The following is a 24299-nucleotide window of genomic DNA, read 5'->3' on the forward strand; positions in this document are numbered from 1 at the left end:
GAAGATGTGCTGGGAGTGTAGTCTCTTCTGCTAAATAGCACTTCTGACTAATCATTATTTGAAATTGTGCTGGGAGTGATGTCTCTTCTGCTAAATAGAACCTCTAAATACACATTATTTGAAGCTGTGCTGGGAGTGAGGTCTCTCATGCTTAATAGTACCTCTGACTACACATTATTTGAAGCTGAGCTGGAAGTGATGTCTCTTCTGCTTAATAGCACCTCTGACTACACATTATTTGATGCTGTGATGGGAGTGATGTCACTTCTGCTAAATAGCACCTCTAACTACATATTATTTGATGCTGTGTTTGGAGTGATGTCTCTTCTGCTAAATAGCACCTGTGACTCCACATTATTTGAAGATGTGCTGGGAGTGATGTCTCTCCTGCTTAATAGTAACTCTGACTACACATTATTTGAAGCTGTGCTGGGAGTGATGTCTCTTCTGCTTAGTGGTACCTCTGACTACACATTATTTGAAGCTGTGCTGGGAGTGATGTCTCTTCTGCTAAATAGCACCTCTGAGTCCACATTATTTGAAGCTGTGCTGGGAGTGATGTCTCTTCTGCTTAATGGTACCTCTGACTACACATTATTTGAAGCTAAGCTGTGCTGGGCGTGATGTCTCTTCTGCTAAATAGCACCATTGGCTGCACATTATTTGAAGCTGTGCTAGGAGTGATGTCTCTTCTGCTAAATAGCACCTCTGACTGAACATTATTTGAAGATGTGCTGGCAATTATGTCTCTTCTGCTAAATAGCACCTCTGACTGCACATTATTTGAAGATGTGCTGGAAGTGATATCTCTTCTGCTAAATAGGACCTCTGACTGCACATTATTTGATGCTGTGCTGGGAGTGATGTCTCTTCCGCTAAATAGCACCTCTGACTGTACTTTATTTGAAGCTGTGCTGGGAGTGTAGTCTCTTCTGCTAAATAGCACCTCTGACTGCACATTAATTGAAGATGTGCTGGAAATGATGTCTCTTCTGCTAAATAGCACCTCTGACTGCACATTATTTGATGCTGTGCTGGGATTGGTGTCTCTTCTACTTAATGACACCTCCAAATACACATTATTTGAAGCTGTGCTTGAAGCTGTGCTGGGAGTGATGTCTCTTCTGCTGAATAGCACCTCTGACTACACATTATTTTAAGTTGTGCTGGGAGTGATGTCTCTTCTGCTTAGTGGTACCTCTGACTACACATTATTTGAAGCTGTGCCGGGAGTGATGTCTCTTCTGCTAAATAGCACCTCTGACTCCACATTATTTGAAGATGTGCTGGGAGTGATGTCTCTCCTGCTTAATAGTAACTCTGACTACACATTATTTGAAGCTGTGCTGGCAGTGATGTCTCTTCTGCTTAATGGTACCTCTGACTACACATTATTTGAAGCTGTGCTGGGAGTGTAGTCTCTTCTGTTAAATAGCACCTCTGACTGCACATTATTTGAAGATGTGCAGGGAATTATGTCTCTTCTGCTAAATGGCACCTCTGACTGCACATAATTTGATACTGTGCTGGGAGTGGTGTCTCTTCTGCTTAATGACACCTCTGAATACACATTTTTGAAGCTGTGCTGGGCGTGATGTCTCTTCTGTTAATAGCACCATTGACTACACATTATTTGAAGCTGTGCTAGGAGTGATGTCTCTTCTGCTAAATAGCACCTCTGACTGCACATTATTTGAAGATGTGCAGGGAATTATGTCTCTTCTGCTAAATAGCACCTCTGACTGCACATAATTTGATGCTGTGCTGGGAGTGGTGTCTCTTCTGCTTAATGACACCTCTGAATACACATTTTTTGAAGCTGTGCTGGGGGTGATGTCTCTTCTGCTAAATAGCACCATTGGCTGCACAATATTTGAAGCTGTGCTGGGAGTGATGTCTCTTCTGCTAAATAGCACCTCTGACTACACATTATTTTAAGCTGTGCTGGGAGTGATGTCTCTTCTGCTAAGTAGCACCTGTAACTACACATTATTTGATGCTGTGCTGGGAGTGATGTCTCTTCTGCTAAATAGCACCTCTGGCTACACATCATTTGATGCTGTGCTGGGAGTGATGTCTCATCTGCTAAATAGCACCTTTGACTACACATTATTTGAAGCTGTGCTGGGATTGATGTTCCTTCTGCTAAATAGCACCTGTAACTACACATTATTTTAAGCTGTGCTGGGAGTGATGTCTCTTCTACTAAATAGCACTTCTGACTACACATTTTTTGAATCTGTGCTGGGAGTGATGTCTCTTCTGCTAAATTGCACCTGTAACTAAACATTATTTTAAGCTGTGCTGGCAGTGATGTCTCTTCTGCTAAATAGCACCTCTGACTACACATTATTTGAAGCTGTGCTGGGAGTGATGTTTCTTCTGCTAAATGGTACCTCTGACTGCACATTATTTGAAGCTGTGCTGGGAGTGTAGTCTCTTCTGCTAATTAGCACCTCTGACTGCACATTATTTGAAGATGTGCAGGGAATGATGTCTCTTCTGCTAAATAGCACCTCTGACTGCACATAATTTGATGCTGTTCTGGGAGTGGTGTCTCTTCTGCTTAATGACACCTCTGAATACACATTTTCTGAAGCTGTGCTGGGCGTGATGTCTCTTCTGCTAAATAGCACCATTGGCTGCACATTATTTGAAGCTGTGCTAGGAGTGATGTCTCTTCTGCTAAATAGCACCTCTGACTGCACATTATTTGAAGATGTGCTGGTAATTATGTCTCTTCTGCTAAATAGCACCTCTGACTGCACATTATTTGAAGATGTGCTGGAAGTGATATCTCTTCTGCTAAATAGGACCTCTGACTGCACATTATTTGATGCTGTGCTGGGAGTGATGTCTCTTCTGCTAAATAGCACCTCTGACTACACATTATATGATGCTGTGCTGGGAGTGATGTCACTTCTGCTAAATAGCCTCCGTAACTACACATTATTTGATATGGTGTGCTGGGACTGTTGTCTCTTCTGCTAAATAGCACCTCTGACTGCACATTATTTGATGCTGTGCTGGGATTGGTGTCTCTTCTACTTAATGACACCTCCGAATACACATTATTTGAAGCTGTGCTGGGCGTGATTTCTCTTCTGCTAAATAGCACCATTTCCTCCACATTATTTGAAACTGTGCTAGGAGTGATGTCTCTTCTGCTAAATAGCACCTCTGACTGCACATTATTTGAAGATGTGCTGGAAGTGATGTCTCTTCTTCTAAATAGCACCTCTGACTGCACATTATTTGAAGATGTGCTGGAAGTGATATCTCTTCTGCTAAATAGGACCTCTGACTGCACATTATTTGATGCTGTGCTGGGAGTGATGTCTCTTCTGCTAAATAGCACCTCTGACTACACATTATATGATGCTGTGCTGGGAGTGATGTCACTTCTGCTAAATAGCCTCCGTAACTACACATTATTTGAAGATGTGCAGGGAATTATGTCTCTTCTGCTAAATGGCACCTCTGACTGCACATAATTTGATACTGTGCTGGGAGTGGTGTCTCTTCTGCTTAATGACACCTCTGAATACACATTTTTGAAGCTGTGCTGGGCGTGATGTCTCTTCTGTTAATAGCACCATTGACTACACATTATTTGAAGCTGTGCTAGGAGTGATGTCTCTTCTGCTAAATAGCACCTCTGACTGCACATTATTTGAAGATGTGCAGGGAATTATGTCTCTTCTGCTAAATAGCACCTCTGACTGCACATAATTTGATGCTGTGCTGGGAGTGGTGTCTCTTCTGCTTAATGATACCTCTGAATACACATTTTTTGAAGCTGTGCTGGGCGTGATGTCTCTTCTGCTAAATAGCACCATTGGCTGCACAATATTTGAAGCTGTGCTAGGAGTGATGTCTCTTCTGCTAAATAGCACCTCTGACTGCACAGTATTTGAAGATGTGCTGGCAATTATGTCTCTTCTGCTAAATACCACCTCTGACTGCACATTATTTGAAGATGTGCTGGAAGTGATATCGCTTCTGCTAAATAGCCCCTGCAACTATACATTATTTGATGCTGTGCTGGGAGTGATATCTCTTCTGCTAAATAGCACCTCTAACTACACATCATTTGAAGCTGTGCAGGGAGTGATGTCTCTTCCGCTAAATAGCACCTCTGACTTTACTTTATTTGAAGCTGTGCTGGGAGTTTAGTCTCTTCTGCTAAATAGCACCTCTGACTGCACATTATTTGAAGATGTGCTGGGAATGATGTCTCTTCTGCTAAATAGCACCTCTGACTGCACATTATTTGATGCTGTGCTGGGATTGGTGTCTCTTCTACTTAATGACACCTCCGAATACACATTATTTGAAGCTGTGCTGGGCGTGATGTCTCTTCTGCTAAATAGCACCATTTGCTGCACATTATTTGAAAGTGTGCTAGGAGTGATGTCTTTTCTGCTAAATAGCACCTCTGACTGCACATTATTTGAAGATGTGCTGGGAGTGATGTCTCTCCTGCTTAATAGTACCTCTGACTACACATTATTTGAAGCTATGCTGGGAGTGATGTCTCTTCTGCTAAATAGAACCTCTAAATACACATTATTTGAAGCTGTGCTTGAAGCTGTGCTGGGAGTGATATCTCTTCTGCTAAATAGCACCTCTGAATATACATAATTTGAAGCTGTGCTGGGAGTGATGTCCCTTCTGCTAAATAGCACCTGTAACTACACATTATTTGAAGCTGTGCTGGGAGGGATGTCTCTTCTGCTAAATAGCACCTCTGACTACACATTATTTGAAGCTGTGCTGGGAGTGATGTCTCTTCTGCTAAATAGCACCTCTGACTGCACATTATTTGAAGATGTGCTGGGAGTGTAGTCTCTTCTGCTAAATAGCACTTCTGACTAATCATTATTTGAAACTGTGCTGGGAGTGATGTCTCTTCTGCTAAATAGAACCTCTAAATACACATTATTTGAAGCTGTGCTGGGAGTGAGGTCTCTCATGCTTAATAGTACCTCTGACTACACATTATTTGAAGCTGAGCTGGAAGTGATGTCTCTTCTGCTTAATAGCACCTCTGACTACACATTATTTGATGCTGTGATGGGAGTGATGTCACTTCTGCTAAATAGCACCTCTAACTACATATTATTTGATGCTGTGTTTGGAGTGATGTCTCTTCTGCTAAATAGCACCTGTGACTCCACATTATTTGAAGATGTGCTGGGAGTGATGTCTCTCCTGCTTAATAGTAACTCTGACTACACATTATTTGAAGCTGTGCTGGGAGTGATGTCTCTTCTGCTTAGTGGTACCTCTGACTACACATTATTTGAAGCTGTGCTGGGAGTGATGTCTCTTCTGCTAAATAGCACCTCTGAGTCCACATTATTTGAAGCTGTGCTGGGAGTGATGTCTCTTCTGCTTAATGGTACCTCTGACTACACATTATTTGAAGCTAAGCTGTGCTGGGCGTGATGTCTCTTCTGCTAAATAGCACCATTGGCTGCACATTATTTGAAGCTGTGCTAGGAGTGATGTCTCTTCTGCTAAATAGCACCTCTGACTGAACATTATTTGAAGATGTGCTGGCAATTATGTCTCTTCTGCTAAATAGCACCTCTGACTGCACATTATTTGAAGATGTGCTGGAAGTGATATCTCTTCTGCTAAATAGGACCTCTGACTGCACATTATTTGATGCTGTGCTGGGAGTGATGTCTCTTCCGCTAAATAGCACCTCTGACTGTACTTTATTTGAAGCTGTGCTGGGAGTGTAGTCTCTTCTGCTAAATAGCACCTCTGACTGCACATTAATTGAAGATGTGCTGGAAATGATGTCTCTTCTGCTAAATAGCACCTCTGACTGCACATTATTTGATGCTGTGCTGGGATTGGTGTCTCTTCTACTTAATGACACCTCCAAATACACATTATTTGAAGCTGTGCTTGAAGCTGTGCTGGGAGTGATGTCTCTTCTGCTGAATAGCACCTCTGACTACACATTATTTTAAGTTGTGCTGGGAGTGATGTCTCTTCTGCTTAGTGGTACCTCTGACTACACATTATTTGAAGCTGTGCCGGGAGTGATGTCTCTTCTGCTAAATAGCACCTCTGACTCCACATTATTTGAAGATGTGCTGGGAGTGATGTCTCTCCTGCTTAATAGTAACTCTGACTACACATTATTTGAAGCTGTGCTGGGAGTGATGTCTCTTCTGCTTAATGGTACCTCTGACTACACATTATTTGAAGCTGTGCTGGGAGTGTAGTCTCTTCTGTTAAATAGCACCTCTGACTGCACATTATTTGAAGATGTGCAGGGAATTATGTCTCTTCTGCTAAATGGCACCTCTGACTGCACATAATTTGATACTGTGCTGGGAGTGGTGTCTCTTCTGCTTAATGACACCTCTGAATACACATTTTTGAAGCTGTGCTGGGCGTGATGTCTCTTATGTTAATAGCACCATTGACTACACATTATTTGAAGCTGTGCTAGGAGTGATGTCTCTTCTGCTAAATAGCACCTCTGACTGCACATTATTTGAAGATGTGCAGGGAATTATGTCTCTTCTGCTAAATAGCACCTCTGACTGCACATAATTTGATGCTGTGCTGGGAGTGGTGTCTCTTCTGCTTAATGACACCTCTGAATACACATTTTTTGAAGCTGTGCTGGGCGTGATGTCTCTTCTGCTAAATAGCACCATTGGCTGCACAATATTTGAAGCTGTGCTGGGAGTGATGTCTCTTCTGCTAAATAGCACCTCTGACTACACATTATTTTAAGCTGTGCTGGGAGTGATGTCTCTTCTGCTAAGTAGCACCTGTAACTACACATTATTTGATGCTGTGCTGGGAGTGATGTCTATTCTGCTAAATAGCACCTCTGGCTACACATCATTTGATGCTGTGCTGGGAGTGATGTCTCATCTGCTAAATAGCACCTTTGACTACACATTATTTGAAGCTGTGCTGGGATTGATGTTCCTTCTGCTAAATAGCACCTGTAACTACACATTATTTTAAGCTGTGCTGGGAGTGATGTCTCTTCTACTAAATAGCACTTCTGACTACACATTATTTGAATCTGTGCTGGGAGTGATGTCTCTTCTGCTAAATTGCACCTGTAACTAAACATTATTTTAAGCTGTGCTGGCAGTGATGTCTCTTCTGCTAAATAGCACCTCTGACTACACATTATTTGAAGCTGTGCTGGGAGTGATGTTTCTTCTGCTAAATGGTACCTCTGACTGCACATTATTTGAAGCTGTGCTGGGAGTGTAATCTCTTCTGCTAATTAGCACCTCTGACTGCACATTATTTGAAGATGTGCAGGGAATGATGTCTCTTCTGCTAAATAGCACCTCTGACTGCACATAATTTGATGCTGTTCTGGGAGTGGTGTCTCTTCTGCTTAATGACACCTCTGAATACACATTTTTTGAAGCTGTGCTGGGCGTGATGTCTCTTCTGCTAAATAGCACCATTGGCTGCACATTATTTGAAGCTGTGCTAGGAGTGATGTCTCTTCTGCTAAATAGCACCTCTGACTGCACATTATTTGAAGATGTGCTGGTAATTATGTCTCTTCTGCTAAATAGCACCTCTGACTGCACATTATTTGAAGATGTGCTGGAAGTGATATCTCTTCTGCTAAATAGGACCTCTGACTGCACATTATTTGATGCTGTGCTGGGAGTGATGTCTCTTCTGCTAAATAGCACCTCTGACTACACATTATATGATGCTGTGCTGGGAGTGATGTCACTTCTGCTAAATAGCCTCCGTAACTACACATTATTTGATATGGTGTGCTGGGACTGTTGTCTCTTCTGCTAAATAGCACCTCTGACTGCACATTATTTGATGCTGTGCTGGGATTGGTGTCTCTTCTACTTAATGACACCTCCGAATAGACATTATTTGAAGCTGTGCTGGGCGTGATTTCTCTTCTGCTAAATAGCACCATTTCCTCCACATTATTTGAAACTGTGCTAGGAGTGATGTCTCTTCTGCTAAATAGCACCTCTGACTGCACATTATTTGAAGATGTGCTGGAAGTGATGTCTCTTCTTCTAAATAGCACCTCTGACTGCACATTATTTGAAGATGTGCTGGAAGTGATATCTCTTCTGCTAAATAGGACCTCTGACTGCACATTATTTGATGCTGTGCTGGGAGTGATGTCTCTTCTGCTAAATAGCACCTCTGACTACACATTATATGATGCTGTGCTGGGAGTGATGTCACTTCTGCTAAATAGCCTCCGTAACTACACATTATTTGATATGGTGTGCTGGGACTGTTGTCTCTTCTGCTAAATAGCACCTCTGACTGCACATTATTTGATGCTGTGCTGGGATTGGTGTCTCTTCTACTTAATGACACCTCCGAATACACATTATTTGAAGCTGTGCTGGGCGTGATTTCTCTTCTGCTAAATAGCACCATTTCCTCCACATTATTTGAAACTGTGCTAGGAGTGATGTCTCTTCTGCTAAATAGCACCTCTGACTGCACATTATTTGAAGATGTGCTGGAAGTGATGTCTCTTCTTCTAAATAGCACCTCTGACTGCACATTATTTGAAGATGTGCTGGAAGTGATATCTCTTCTGCTAAATAGGACCTCTGACTGCACATTATTTGATGCTGTGCTGGGAGTGATGTCTCTTCTGCTAAATAGCACCTCTGACTACACATTATATGATGCTGTGCTGGGAGTGATGTCACTTCTGCTAAATAGCCTCCGTAACTACACATTATTTGATATGGTGTGCTGGGATTGTTGTCTCTTCTGCTAAATAGCACCTCTAACTACACATCATTTAAGCTGTGCTGGGAGTGATGTCTCTTCTGCTTAATTGCACCACTGACTGCACATTATTCGAAGATATGCTGGGAATGCGGTCTCTTCTGCTTAATTGCACCTCTGACTACACATTATTTGAAGCTGTGCTGGGAGTGAGGTCTCTTCTTTTAAACAGCACCTCTAACTACACATTATTTGATGCTGTGCTGGGAGTGAGGTCTCTTCTGCTAAATAGCACCTCTAACTACCCATCATTTGAAGCTGTGCTGGGAGTGATGTCTCGTCTGCTAAATAGCACCTCTAACTACCCATCATTTGAAGCTGTGCTGGGAGTGAGGTCTCTTCTGCTAAGTAGCACCTCTGACTGCACATTTTTCGAAGATGTCCTGGGAATGAGGTCTCTTATGCTAAATAGAACCTCTGACTACACATTATTTGAAGCTGTGCTGGGAGTGAGGTCTATTCTGCTAAATAGCACCTCTAACTACACATCATTTGAAGCTGTGCTGGGAGTGAGGTCTATTCTGCTAAATAGCACCTCTGACTTCACATTATTCGAAGATGTGCTGAGAATGAGGTCTCTTATGCTAAAGAGCACTTCTGACTGCACATTACTCGAAGATGTGCTTGGAATAAGGTCTCCTATGCAAAATAGCACCTCTGACTACACATTATTTGAAGCTGTGCTGGGTGTGATCTCTCTTCTGCTAAATAGCACCTCTAACTACACATCATTTGACGCTGTGCTGGGAGTGAGGTCTCTTCTGCTAAATAACACCTCTGACTGCACATTATTTGAAGATGTGCTGGGAATGAGTTCTCTTCTGCTAAATAGCACCTGTAACTACACATTATTTTAAACTGTGGTGGGAGTGATGTCTCTTCTGCTAAATTGCACCTGTAACTAAACATTATTTTAAGCTGTGCTGGGAGTGATGTTTCTTCTGCTAAATAGTACCTCTGACTGCACATTATTTTAAGATCTGCTGGGAGTGTAGTCTCTTCTGCTAAATAGCACCTCTGACTGATCATTACTTGAAACTGTGCTGGGAGTGATGTCTCTTCTGCTAAATAGCACCTCTGACTGCACATTATTCAAAGATGTGCTGGGAATGAGGTCTCTTATGCTAAATAGCACCTCTGACTACACATTATTTGAAGCTGTGCTGGGCGTGATGTCTATTCCTCTAAATAGTACCTCTAACTACACATTATTTGAAGCTGTGCTGGGAGTGAGGTCTCTTCTGCTAAATAGCACCTATGACTGCACATTATTCGAAGATGTGCTGGGAATGAGGTTTCTTATGCTAAATAGCACCTCTGACTACACATTATTTGAAGCTGTGCCTGGCGTGATGTCTCTTCTGCTAAATAGCACCTCTAACTACACATCATTTGAAGCTTTGCTGGGAGTGAGGTGTCTTCTGCCAAATAGCACCTCTGACTGCACATTATTCGAAGATGTGCTGAGAATGAGGTCTCTTATGCTAAATAGCACCTCTGACTACACTTCATTTGAAGCTGTGCTGGGAGTGAGGTATCTTCTGCTAAATATAACCTCTGACTGCACATTATTCGAAGATGTGCTGGGAATGAGGTCTCCTATGCTAAATAGCTGACTACACATTATTTGAAGCTGTGCTGGTCGTGATGTCTCTTCTGCTAAATAGCACCTCTAACTACACATCATTTGAAGCTGTGCTGGGAGTGAGGTCTCTTCTGCTAAATAACACCTCTGACTGCACATTATTTGAAGATGTGCTGGAAATTAGGTCTCTTATGCTAAATAGCACCTCTGACTACACTTCATTTGAAGCTGTGCTGGGAGTGAGGTATCTTCTGCTAAATATAACCTCTGACTGCACATTATTCGAAGATGTGCTGGGAATGAGGTCTCTTATGCTAAATAGCACCTCTGACTACACATTGTTTGAAGCTGTGCTGGGAGTGATATCTCTTCTGCTAAATAGCACCTCTGACTACAAATTATTTGAAGATGTGCTGGCAGTGATGTCTCTTCTGCTAAATAGCACCTCTGACTATACATTATTTGAAGCTGTGCTGGGAGCAATGTCTCTTCTACAAAATAGCACCTCTAACTACACATCATTTGAAGCTGTGCTGGGAGTGAGGTCTCTTCTGCTAAATAGCACCTCTGACTGCACATTATTCGAAGATGTGCTGGCAATGAGGTCTCTTATACTAAATAGCACCTGTGACTGCACATTATTCGAAGATGTGCTGGGAGTGATGTCTCTCCTGCTTAATAGTACCTCTGTCTACACATTATTTGAAGCTGTGCTGGGAGTGATGTCTCTTATGCTAAATAGCATCTCTAACTACACATCATTTGAAGATGTGCTGGGAGTGTGGTCTCTTCTGCTAAATAGCACCTCTGACTACACATTAATTAAAGCTGTGCTGGGAGTGAGGTCTCTTCTGCTAAATAGCACCTCCGACTGCACATTATTTGATGCTGTGCTGGGCGTGATGTCTCTATAGCGAAATAGCACCTCTGACAACACATCATTTGAAGCTGTGCTGGGAGTGAGGTATCTTCTGCTAAATAGCACCTCTGACTGCACATTATTCGAAGATGTGCTGGGAATGAGGTCTCTTCTGCTAAGTAGCACCTCTGACTACACATTATTTGAAGCTGTGCTGGGAGCGATGTCTCTTCTGCAAAATAGCACCTCTAACTACACATCATTTGAAGCTGTGCTGGGAGTGAGGTCTCCTTTGCTAAACAGCACCTCTGAATGCACATTATTCGAAGATATGCTGGGAATGAGGTCTCTTCTGCTAAATAGCACCTCTGACTACACATTATTTGATGCTGTGCTGGGTGTGATGTCTCGTCTGCTAAATAGAACCTCTAACTACACATCATTTGAAGCTGTGCTGGGAGTGAGGTCTCTTCTGCTAAATAGCACCTCTGACTGAACATTATTCGAAGATGTGCTGGGAATGAGGTCTCTTATGCTAAATAGCTCCTCTGACTACACATTATTTGAAGCTGTGCTGGGCGTGATGTCTCTTCTGCTAAATAGCACCTCTAACTACACATCATTTGAAGATGTGCTGGGAGTGTGTTCTCTTCTGCTAAATAGCACCTCTGACTGCACATTGTTCGAAGATGTGCTGGGAATGAGGTCTCTTATGCTAAATATCACCTCTTAGTGCACATTATTCGAAGATGTGCTAGGAATGAGGTCTCTTATGCAAAATAGTACCTCTTACTCCACATTATTTGAAGATGTGCTGGGAGTGATGTCTCTCCTGCTTAATAGTACCTCTGACTACACATTATTTGAAGCTATGCTGGGAGTGATGTCTCTTCTGCTAAATAGAACCTCTAAATACACTTTATTTGAAGCTGTGCTTGAAGCTGTGCTGGCAGTGATGTCTCTTCTGCTAAATAGCAAATGTAACTACACATTGTTTGAAGCTGTGCTGGGAGTGATATCTCTTCTGCTAAATAGCACCTTTGAATATACATAATTTGAAGCTGTGCTGGGAGTGATGTCCCTTCTGCTAAATAGCACCTGTAACTACACATTATTTGAAGCTGTGCTGGGAGGGATGTCTCTTCTGCTAAATAGCACCTCTGACTACACCTTATTTGAAGCTGTGTTGGGAGTGATGTCTCGTCTGCTAAATAGCACCTGTAACTACACATTATTTGAAGCTGTGCTGGGAGGGATGTCTCTTCTGCTAAATAGCACCTCTGACTACACATTATTTGAAGCTGTGCTGGGAGTGATGTCTCTTCTGCTAAATAGCACCTTTGACTGCACATTATTTGAAGATGTGCTGTGAGTGTTGTCTCTTCTGCTAAATAGCACCTCTGACTAATCATTATTTGAAACTGTGCTTGGAGTGATGTCTCTTTTGCTAAATAGAACCTCTAAATACACATTATTTGAAGCTGTGCTGGGAGGGATGTCTCTTCTGCTAAATAACACCTCTGACTGCACATTATTTGATGCTGTGCTGGGCGTGATGTCTCTATAGCGAAATAGCACCTCTGACTACACATCATTTGAAGCTGTGTGGGGAGTGAGGTATCTTCTGCTAAATATCACCTCTGACTGCACATTATTCGAAGATGTGCTGGGAATGAGGTCTCTTATGCTAAATAGCACCTCTGACTACACATTGTTTGAAGCTGTGCTGGGAGTGATTTCTCTTCTGCTGAATAGCACCTCTGACTACACATTATTTGAAGCTGTGCTGGGAGTGAGGTCTCTTCTTTTAAACAACACTTCTAACTACACATTATTTGATGCTGTGCTGGGAGTGATGTCTCTTCTGCTAAATAGCACCTCTGACTACACATTATTTGATGTTGTGCTGGGAGTGATGTTTCTTCTGCTAAATAGCACCTCTGACTACACATTATATGATGCTGTGCTGGGAGTGATGTCACTTCTGCTAAAAAGCCTCTGTAACTACACATTATTTGATATGGTGTGCTGGGACTGTTGTCTCTTCTGCTAAATAGCACCTGCAACTATACATTATTTGATGCTGTGCTGGGAGTGATATCTCTTCTGCTAAATAGCACCTCTAACTACACATCATTTGAAGCTGTGCTGGGAGTGAGGTCTCTTCTGCTAAATAGCACCTCTGACAGCACATTATTCGAAGATGTGCTGGGAATGAGGTCTCTTATGCTAAATAGCACCTCTGACTACACATTATTTGAAGCTGCGCCTGGCGTGATATCTCTTCTGCTAAATAGCAAATGTAACTACACAGTATTTGAATCTGTGCTGGGAGTGATGTCTCTTCTGCTAAATAGCACCTCTGAATATATATTATTTGAAGCTGTGCTGGGAGTGATGTCCCTTCTGCTAAATAGCACCTGTAACTACATATTATTTTAAGCTGTAGTGGGAGTGATGTCTCTTCTGCTAAATATCACCTGTAACTACACATTATTTGAAGCTGTGCTGGGAGGGATGTCTCTTCTGCTAAATAGCACCTCTGACTACACATTATTTGAAGCTGTGCTGGGAGTGAGGTCTCTTCTGCTAAATAGCACCATTGACTACACATTATTTGAAGCTGTGCTAGGAGTGATGTCTCTTCTGCTAAATAGCACCTCTGACTGCACATTATTTGAAGATGTGCAGGGAATTATGTCTCTTTTGCTAAATAGCACCTCTGACTGCACATAATTTGATGCTGTGCTGGGAGTGGTGTCTCTTCTGCTTAATGTCACCTCTGAATACACATTTCTTGAAGCTGTGCTGGGCGTGATGTCTCTTCTGCTAAATAGCACCATTGGCTGCACATTATTTGAAGCTGTGCTGGAGTGATGTCTCTTTTGCTAAATAGCACCTCTGACTGCACATTATTTGAAGATCTGCTGGCAATTATGTCTCTTCTGCTAAATAGCACCTCTGACTGCACATTATTTGAAGATGTGCAGGGAGTGATGTCTCTTCCGCTAAATAGCACCTCTGACTGTACTTTATTTGAAGCTGTGCTCGGAGTGTAGTCTCTTCTGCTAAATAGCACCTCTGACTGCACAGTATTTGAAATTGTGCTGGAAATGATGTCTCTTCTGCTAAATAGCACCTCTGACTGCACATTATTTGATGCTGTGCTGGGATTGGTGTCTCTTCTACTTAATGACACCTCCGAATACACATTATTTGAAGCTGTGCTTGAAGCTGTGCTGGGAGTGATGTCTCCTCTGCTGAATAGAACCTCTGACTACACATTATTTTAAGTTGTGCTGGGAGTGATGTCTCTTCTGCTAAATTGCACCTCTGACTCCACATTATTTGAAGATGTGCTGCGATTGAGGTCTCTTATGCTAAATAGCACCTCTGACTGCACATTATTCGAAGATGTGCTGGGAATGAGGTCTCTTATGTTAAATAGCACCTCTGACTACATATTATTTGAAGCTTTGCTGGGAGTGATGTCTCTCCTGCTTAATAGTAACTCTGACTACACATTATTTGAAGCTGTGCTGGGAGTGATGTCTCTTCTGCTTAATGGTACCTCTGACTACACATTATTTGAAGCTGTGCTTGAAGCTGTGCTGGCAGTGATGTCTCTTCTGCTAAATAGCAAATGTAACTACACATTGTTTGAAGCTGTGCTGGGAGTGATATCTCTTCTGCTAAATAGCACCTTTGAATATACATAATTTGAAGCTGTGCTGGGAGTGATGTCCCTTCTGCTAAATAGCACCTGTAACTACACATTATTTGAAGCTGTGCTGGGAGGGATGTCTCTTCTGCTAAATAGCACCTCTGACTACACCTTATTTGAAGCTGTGTTGGGAGTGATGCCTCGTCTGCTAAATAGCACCTGTAACTACACATTATTTGAAGCTGTGCTGGGAGGGATGTCTCTTCTGCTAAATAGCACCTCTGACTACACATTATTTGAAGCTGTGCTGGGAGTGATGTCTCTTCTGCTAAATAGCACCTTTGACTGCACATTATTTGAAGATGTGCTGTGAGTGTTGTCTCTTCTGCTAAATAGCACCTCTGACTAATCATTATTTGAAACTGTGCTTGGAGTGATGTCTCTTTTGCTAAATAGAACCTCTAAATACACATTATTTGAAGCTGTGCTGGGAGGGATGTCTCTTCTGCTAAATAACACCTCTGACTGCACATTATTTGATGCTGTGCTGGGCGTGATGTCTCTATAGCGAAATAGCACCTCTGACTACACATCATTTGAAGCTGTGCTGGGAGTGAGGTATCTTCTGCTAAATATCACCTCTGACTGCACATTATTCGAAGATGTGCTGGGAATGAGGTCTCTTATGCTAAATAGCACCTCTGACTACACATTGTTTGAAGCTGTGCTGGGAGTGATTTCTCTTCTGCTGAATAGCACCTCTGACTACACATTATTTGAAGCTGTGCTGGGAGTGAGGTCTCTTCTTTTAAACAACACTTCTAACTACACATTATTTGATGCTGTGCTGGGAGTGATGTCTCTTCTGCTAAATAGCACCTCTGACTACACATTATTTGATGCTGTGCTGGGAGTGATGTTTCTTCTGCTAAATAGCACCTCTGACTACACATTATATGATGCTGTGCTGGGAGTGATGTCACTTCTGCTAAAAAGCCTCTGTAACTACACATTATTTGATATGGTGTGCTGGGACTGTTGTCTCTTCTGCTAAATAGCACCTGCAACTATACATTATTTGATGCTGTGCTGGGAGTGATATCTCTTCTGCTAAATAGCACCTCTAACTACACATCATTTGAAGCTGTGCTGGGAGTGAGGTCTCTTCTGCTAAATAGCACCTCTGACAGCACATTATTCGAAGATGTGCTGGGAATGAGGTCTCTTATGCTAAATAGCACCTCTGACTACACATTATTTGAAGCTGCGCCTGGCCTGATATCTCTTCTGCTAAATAGCAAATGTAACTACACAGTATTTGAATCTGTGCTGGGAGTGATGTCTCTTCTGCTAAATAGCACCTCTGAATATATATTATTTGAAGCTGTGCTGGGAGTGATGTCCCTTCTGCTAAATAGCACCTGTAACTACATATTATTTTAAGCTGTAGTGGGAGTGATGTCTCTTCTGCTAAATATCACCTGTAACTACACATTATTTGAAGCTGTGCTGGGAGGGATGTCTCTTCTGCTAAATAGCACCTCTGACTACACATTATTTGAAGCTGTGCTGGGAGTGATGTCTCTTCTGCTAAATAGCACCATTGACTACACATTATTTGAAGCTGTGCTAGGAGTGATGTCTCTTCTGCTAAATAGCACCTCTGACTGCACATTATTTGAAGATGTGCAGGGAATTATGTCTCTTTTGCTAAATAGCACCTCTGACTGCACATAATTTGATGCTGTGCTGGGAGTGGTGTCTCTTCTGCTTAATGTCACCTCTGAATACACATTTCTTGAAGCTGTGCTGGGCGTGATGTCTCTTCTGCTAAATAGCACCATTGGCTGCACATTATTTGAAGCTGTGCTGGAGTGATGTCTCTTCTGCTAAATAGCACCTCTGACTGCACATTATTTGAAGATCTGCTGGCAATTATGTCTCTTCTGCTAAATAGCACCTCTGACTGCACATTATTTGAAGATGTGCAGGGAGTGATGTCTCTTCCGCTAAATAGCACCTCTGACTGTACTTTATTTGAAGCTGTGCTGGGAGTGTAGTCTCTTCTGCTAAATAGCACCTCTGACTGCACAGTATTTGAAATTGTGCTGGAAATGATGTCTCTTCTGCTAAATAGCACCTCTGACTGCACATTATTTGATGCTGTGCTGGGATTGGTGTCTCTTCTACTTAATGACACCTCCGAATACACATTATTTGAAGCTGTGCTTGAAGCTGTGCTGGGAGTGATGTCTCCTCTGCTGAATAGAACCTCTGACTACACATTATTTTAAGTTGTGCTGGGAGTGATGTCTCTTCTGCTAAATTGCACCTCTGACTCCACATTATTTGAAGATGTGCTGCGATTGAGGTCTCTTATGCTAAATAGCACCTCTGACTGCACATTATTCGAAGATGTGCTGGGAATGAGGTCTCTTATGTTAAATAGCACCTCTGACTACATATTATTTGAAGCTTTGCTGGGAGTGATGTCTCTCCTGCTTAATAGTAACTCTGACTACACATTATTTGAAGCTGTGCTGGGAGTGATGTCTCTTCTGCTTAATGGTACCTCTGACTACACATTATTTGAAGCTGTGCTGGGAGTGTAGTCTCTTCTGCTAAATAGCACCTCTGACTGCACATTATTTGAAGATGTGCAGGGAATTATGTCTCTTCTGCTAAATAGCACCTCTGACTGCACATAATTTGATGCTGTTCTGGGAGTGGTGTCTCTTCTGCTTAATGACACCTCTGAATACACATTTTTTTGAAGCTGTGCTGGGCGTGATGTCTCTTCTGCTAAATAGCACCATTGGCTGCACATTATTTGAAGCTGTGCTAGGAGTGATGTCTCTTCTGCTAAATAGCACCTCTGACTGCACATTATTTGAAGATGTGCTGGCAATTATGTCTCTTCTATTAAATAGCACCTCTGACTGCACATTATTTGAAGATGTGCTGGAAGTGATATCTCTTCTGCTAAATAGCACCTGCAACTATACATTATTTGATGCTGTGCTGGGAGTGATATCTCTTCTGCTAAATAGCACCTCTGACTACACATTATTTGAAGCTGCGCTGGGAGTGATGTCTCTTCTGCTAAATAGCACCTCTGACTCCACATTATTTGAAGATGTGCTGGGAGTGATGTCTCTCCTGCTTAATAGTAACTCTGACTGCACATTATTTTATGCTGTGCTGGGATTGGTGTCTCTTCTACTTAATGACACCTCCGAATACACATTATTTGAAGCTGTGCTGGGCGTGATTTCTCTTCTGCTAAATAGCACCATTTCCTGCACATTATTTGAAACTGTGCTAGGATTGATGTCTCTTCTGTTAAATAGCACCTCTGACTGCACATTATTTGAAGATGTGCTGGGAGTGATGTCTTTTCTGCTAAATAGCACCTCTGACTGCACATTATTTGAAGATGTGCTGGAAGTGATGTCTCTTCTTCTAAATAGCACCTCTGACTACACATTATTTGAAGCTGTGCTGGGAGTGATGTCTATTCTGCTTAATTGCACCACTGACTGCACATTATTCGAAGATATGCTGGGAATACGGTCTCTTCTGCTAAATAGCACCTCTGACTACACATTATTTGAAGCTGTGCTGGGAGTGAGGTCTCTTCTTTTAAACAGCACCTCTAACTACACATTATTTGATGCTGTGCTGGGCGTGATGTCTCGTCTGCTAAATAGCACCTCTAACTACACATCATTTGAAGCTGTGCTGGGAGTGAGGTCTCTTCTGCTAAATAGCACCTCTGACTGCACATTATTCGAAGATGTCCTGGGAATGAGGTCTCTTATGCTAAATAGCACCTCTGACTGCACATTATTTGAAGCTGTGCCTGGCGTGATGTCTCTTCTGCTAAAAAGCACCTCTAACTACACATCATTTGAAGCTGTGCTGGGAGTGAGGTCTATTCTGCTAAATAGCAACCTTGACTGCACATTATTCGAAGATGTGCTGAGAATGAGATCTCTTATGCTAAAGAGCACTTCTGACTGCACATTACTCGAAGATGTGCTCGGAATAAGGTCTCCGATGCTAAATAGCACCTCTAACTACACATCATTTGACGCTGTGCTGGGAGTGAGGTCTCTTCTGCTAAATAACACCTCTGACTGCACATTATTTTAAACTGTGGTGGGAGTGATGTCTCTTCTGCTAAATTGCACCTGCAACTAAACATTATTTTAAGCTGTGCTGGGAGTGATGTCTCTTCTGCTAATTAGCACCTCTGACTACACATTATTTTAAAATGTGGTGGGAGTGATGTCTCTTCTGCTAAATTGCACCTGTAACTAAACATTATTTTAAGCTGTGCTGGGAGTGATGTCTCTTCTGCTAAATAGCACCTCTGACTACACATTATTTGAAGCTGTGCTGGGAGTGATATCTCTTCTGCTAAATAGCACCTTTGAATATACATAATTTGAAGCTGTGCTGGGAGTGATGTCCCTTCTGCTAAATAGCACCTGTAACTACACATTATTTGAAGCTGTGCTGGGAGGGATGTCTCTTCTGCTAAATAGCACCTCTGACTACACCTTATTTGAAGCTGTGTTGGGAGTGATGTCTCGTCTGCTAAATAGCACCTGTAACTACACATTATTTGAAGCTGTGCTGGGAGGGATGTCTCTTCTGCTAAATAGCACCTCTGACTACACATTATTTGAAGCTGTGCTGGGAGTGATGTCTCTTCTGCTAAATAGCACCTTTGACTGCACATTATTTGAAGATGTGCTGTGAGTGTTGTCTCTTCTGCTAAATAACACCTCTGACTGCACATTATTTGATGCTGTGCTGGGCGTGATGTCTCTATAGCGAAATAGCACCTCTGACTACACATCATTTGAAGCTGTGCTTGAAGATGTGCTGGCAGTATTGTCTCTTCTGCTAAATAGCAAATGTAACTACACATTATTTGAAGCTGTGCTGGGAGTGAGGTCTCTTCTGCTAAATAGCACCTCTGACTACACATCATTTGAAGCTGTGCTGGGAGTGAGGTATCTTTTGCTAAATATCACCTCTGACTGCACATTATTCGAAGATGTGCTGGGAATGAGGTCTCTTATGCTAAATAGCACCTCTGACTACACATTGTTTGAAGCTGTGCTGGGAGTGATTTCTCTTCTGCTAAATAGCACCTCTGACTACACATTATTTGAAGCTGTGCTGGGAGTGAGGTCTCTTCTTTTAAACAACACTTCTAACTACACATTATTTGATGCTGTGCTGGGAGTGATGTCTCTTCTGCTAAATAGCACCTCTGACTACACATTATATGATGCTGTGCTGGGAGTGATGTCACTTCTGCTAAATAGCCTCTGTAACTACACATTATTTGATATGGTGTGCTGGGACTGTTGTCTCTTCTGCTAAATAGCACCTGCAACTATACATTATTTGATGCTGTGCTGGGAGTGATATCTCTTCTGCTAAATAGCACCTCTAACTACACATCATTTGAAGCTGTGCTGGGAGTGAGGTCTCTTCTGCTAAATAGCACCTCTGACAGCACATTATTCGAAGATGTGCTGGGAATGAGGTCTCTTATGCTAAATAGCACCTCTGACTACACATTATTTGAAGCTGCGCCTGGCGTGATATCTCTTCTGCTAAATAGCAAATGTAACTACACATTATTTGAATCTGTGCTGGGAGTGATGTCTCTTCTGCTAAATAGCACCTCTGAATATATATTATTTGAAGCTGTGCTGGGAGTGATGTCCCTTCTGCTAAATACCACCTGTAACTACATATTATTTTAAGCTGTAGTGGGAGTGATGTCTCTTCTGCTAAATATCACCTGTAACTACACATTATTTGAAGCTGTGCTGGGAGGGATGTCTCTTCTGCTAAATAGCACCTCTGACTACACATTATTTGAAGCTGTGCTGGGAGTGATGTCTCTTCTGCTAAATAGCACCATTGACTACACATTATTTGAAGCTGTGCTAGGAGTGATGTCTCTTCTGCTAAATAGCACCTCTGACTGCACATTATTTGAAGATGTGCAGGGAATTATGTCTCTTTTGCTAAATAGCACCTCTGACTGCACATAATTTGATGCTGTGCTGGGAGTGGTGTCTCTTCTGCTTAATGTCACCTCTGAATACACATTTTTTGAAGCTGTGCTGGGCGTGATGTCTCTTCTGCTAAATAGCACCATTGGCTGCACATTATTTGAAGCTGTGCTGGAGTGATGTCTCTTCTGCTAAATAGCACCTCTGACTGCACATTATTTGAAGATCTGCTGGCAATTATGTCTCTTCTGCTAAATAGCACCTCTGACTGCACATTATTTGAAGATGTGCAGGGAGTGATGTCTCTTCCTCTAAATAGCACCTCTGACTGTACTTTATTTGAAGCTGTGCTGGGAGTGTAGTCTCTTCTGCTAAATAGCACCTCTGACTGCACAGTATTTGAAATTGTGCTGGAAATGATGTCTCTTCTGCTAAATAGCACCTCTGACTGCACATTATTTGATGCTGTGCTGGGATTGGTGTCTCTTCTACTTAATGACACCTCCGAATACACATTATTTGAAGCTGTGCTTGAAGCTGTGCTGGGAGTGATGTCTCCTCTGCTGAATAGAACCTCTGACTACACATTATTTTAAGTTGTGCTGGGAGTGATGTCTCTTCTGCTAAATTGCACCTCTGACTCCACATTATTTGAAGATGTGCTGCGATTGAGGTCTCTTATGCTAAATAGCACCTCTGACTGCACATTATTCGAAGATGTGCTGGGAATGAGGTCTCTTATGTTAAATAGCACCTCTGACTACATATTATTTGAAGCTGTGCTGGGAGTGTAGTCTCTTCTGCTAAATAGCACCTCTGACTGCACATTATTTGAAGATGTGCAGGGAATTATGTCTCTTCTGCTAAATAGCACCTCTGACTGCACATAATTTGATGCTGTTCTGGGAGTGGTGTCTCTTCTGCTTAATGACACCTCTGAATACACATTTTTTTGAAGCTGTGCTGGGCGTGATGTCTCTTCTGCTAAATAGCACCATTGGCTGCACATTATTTGAAGCTGTGCTAGGAGTGATGTCTCTTCTGCTAAATAGCACCTCTGACTGCACATTATTTGAAGATGTGCTGGCAATTATGTCTCTTCTATTAAATAGCACCTCTGACTGCACATTATTTGAAGATGTGCTGGAAGTGATATCTCTTCTGCTAAATAGCACCTGCAACTATACATTATTTGATGCTGTGCTGGGAGTGATATCTCTTCTGATAAATAGCACCTCTGACTACACATTATTTGAAGCTGCGCCGGGAGTGATGTCTCTTCTGCTAAATAGCACCTCTGACTCCACATTATTTGAAGATGTGCTGGGAGTGATGTCTCTCCTGCTTAATAGTAACTCTGACTGCACATTATTTTATGCTGTGCTGGGATTGGTGTCTCTTCTACTTAATGACACCTCCGAATACACATTATTTGAAGCTGTGCTGGGCGTGATTTCTCTTCTGCTAAATAGCACCATTTCCTGCACATTATTTGAAACTGTGCTAGGATTGATGTCTCTTCTGTTAAATAGCACCTCTGACTGCACATTATTTGAAGATGTGCTGGGAGTGATGTCTTTTCTGCTAAATAGCACCTCTGACTGCACATTATTTGAAGATGTGCTGGAAGTGATGTCTCTTCTTCTAAATAGCACCTCTGACTACACATTATTTGAAGCTGTGCTGGGAGTGATGTCTCTTCTGCTTAATTGCACCACTGACTGCACATTATTCGAAGATATGCTGGGAATACGGTCTCTTCTGCTAAATAGCACCTCTGACTACACATTATTTGAAGCTGTGCTGGGAGTGAGGTCTCTTCTTTTAAACAGCACCTCTAACTACACATTATTTGATGCTGTGCTGGGCGTGATGTCTCGTCTGCTAAATAGCACCTCTAACTGCACATCATTTGAAGCTGTGCTGGGAGTGAGGTCTCTTCTGCTAAATAGCACCTCTGACTGCACATTATTCGAAGATGTCCTGGGAATGAGGTCTCTTATGCTAAATAGCACCTCTGACAACACATTATTTGAAGCTGTGCCTGGCGTGATGTCTCTTCTGCTAAAAAGCACCTCTAACTACACATCATTTGAAGCTGTGCTGGGAGTGAGGTCTATTCTGCTAAATAGCAACCTTGACTGCACATTATTCGAAGATGTGCTGAGAATGAGATCTCTTATGCTAAAGAGCACTTCTGACTGCACATTACTCGAAGATGTGCTCGGAATAAGGTCTCCGATGCTAAATAGCACCTCTAACTACACATCATTTGACGCTGTGCTGGGAGTGAGGTCTCTTCTGCTAAATAACACCTCTGACTGCACATTATTTTAAACTGTGGTGGGAGTGATGTCTCTTCTGCTAAATTGCACCTGCAACTAAACATTATTTTAAGCTGTGCTGGGAGTGATGTCTCTTCTGCTAAATAGCACCTCTGACTACACATTATTTTAAAATGTGGTGGGAGTGATGTCTCTTCTGCTAAATTGCACCTGTAACTAAACATTATTTTAAGCTGTGCTGGGAGTGATGTCTCTTCTGCTAAATAGCACCTCTGACTACACATTATTTGAAGCTGTGCTGGGAGTGATGTTTCTTCTGCTAAATAGTACCTCTGACTGCACATTATTTTAAGATCTGCTGGGAGTGATGTCTCTCCTGCTTAATAGTAACTCTGACTACACATTATTTGAAGCTGTGCTGGGAGGGATGTCTCTTCTGCTTAATGGTACCTCTGACTACACATTATTTGAAGCTGTGCTGGGAGTGTAGTCTCTTCTGCTAAATAGCACCTCTGACTGCACATTATTTGAAGATGTGCAGGGAATTATGTCTCTTCTGCTAAATAGCACCTCTGACTGCACATAATTTGATGCTTTTCTGGGAGTGGTGTCTCTTCTGCTTAATGACACCTCTGAATACACATTTTTTGAAGCTGTGCTGGGCGTGATGTCTCTTCTGCTAAATAGCACCATTGGCTGCACATTATTTGAAGCTGTGCTAGGAGTGATGTCTCTTCTGCTAAATAGCACCTCTGACTGCACATTATTTGAAGATGTGCTGGCAATTATGTCTCTTCTGCTAAATAGCACCTCTGACTGCACATTATTTGAAGATGTGCTGGAAGTGATATCTCTTCTGCTAAATAGGACCTCTGACTGCACATTATTTGATGCTGTGCTGGGAGTGATGTCTCTTCTGCTAAATAGCACCTCTGACTACACATTATATGATGCTGTGCTGGGAGTGATGTCACTTCTGCTAAATAGCCTCCGTAACTACACATTATTTGATATGGTGTGCTTGGACTGTTGTCTCTTCTGCTAAATAGCACCTCTGACTACACATTAT

The sequence above is a fragment of the Ambystoma mexicanum genome, chromosome 4p, assembly GCF_040938575.1.
Source record: "Ambystoma mexicanum isolate Mex_15411 chromosome 4p, UKY_AmexF1_1, whole genome shotgun sequence".
NCBI classification, from domain to species: Eukaryota; Metazoa; Chordata; class Amphibia; order Caudata; family Ambystomatidae; genus Ambystoma; species Ambystoma mexicanum.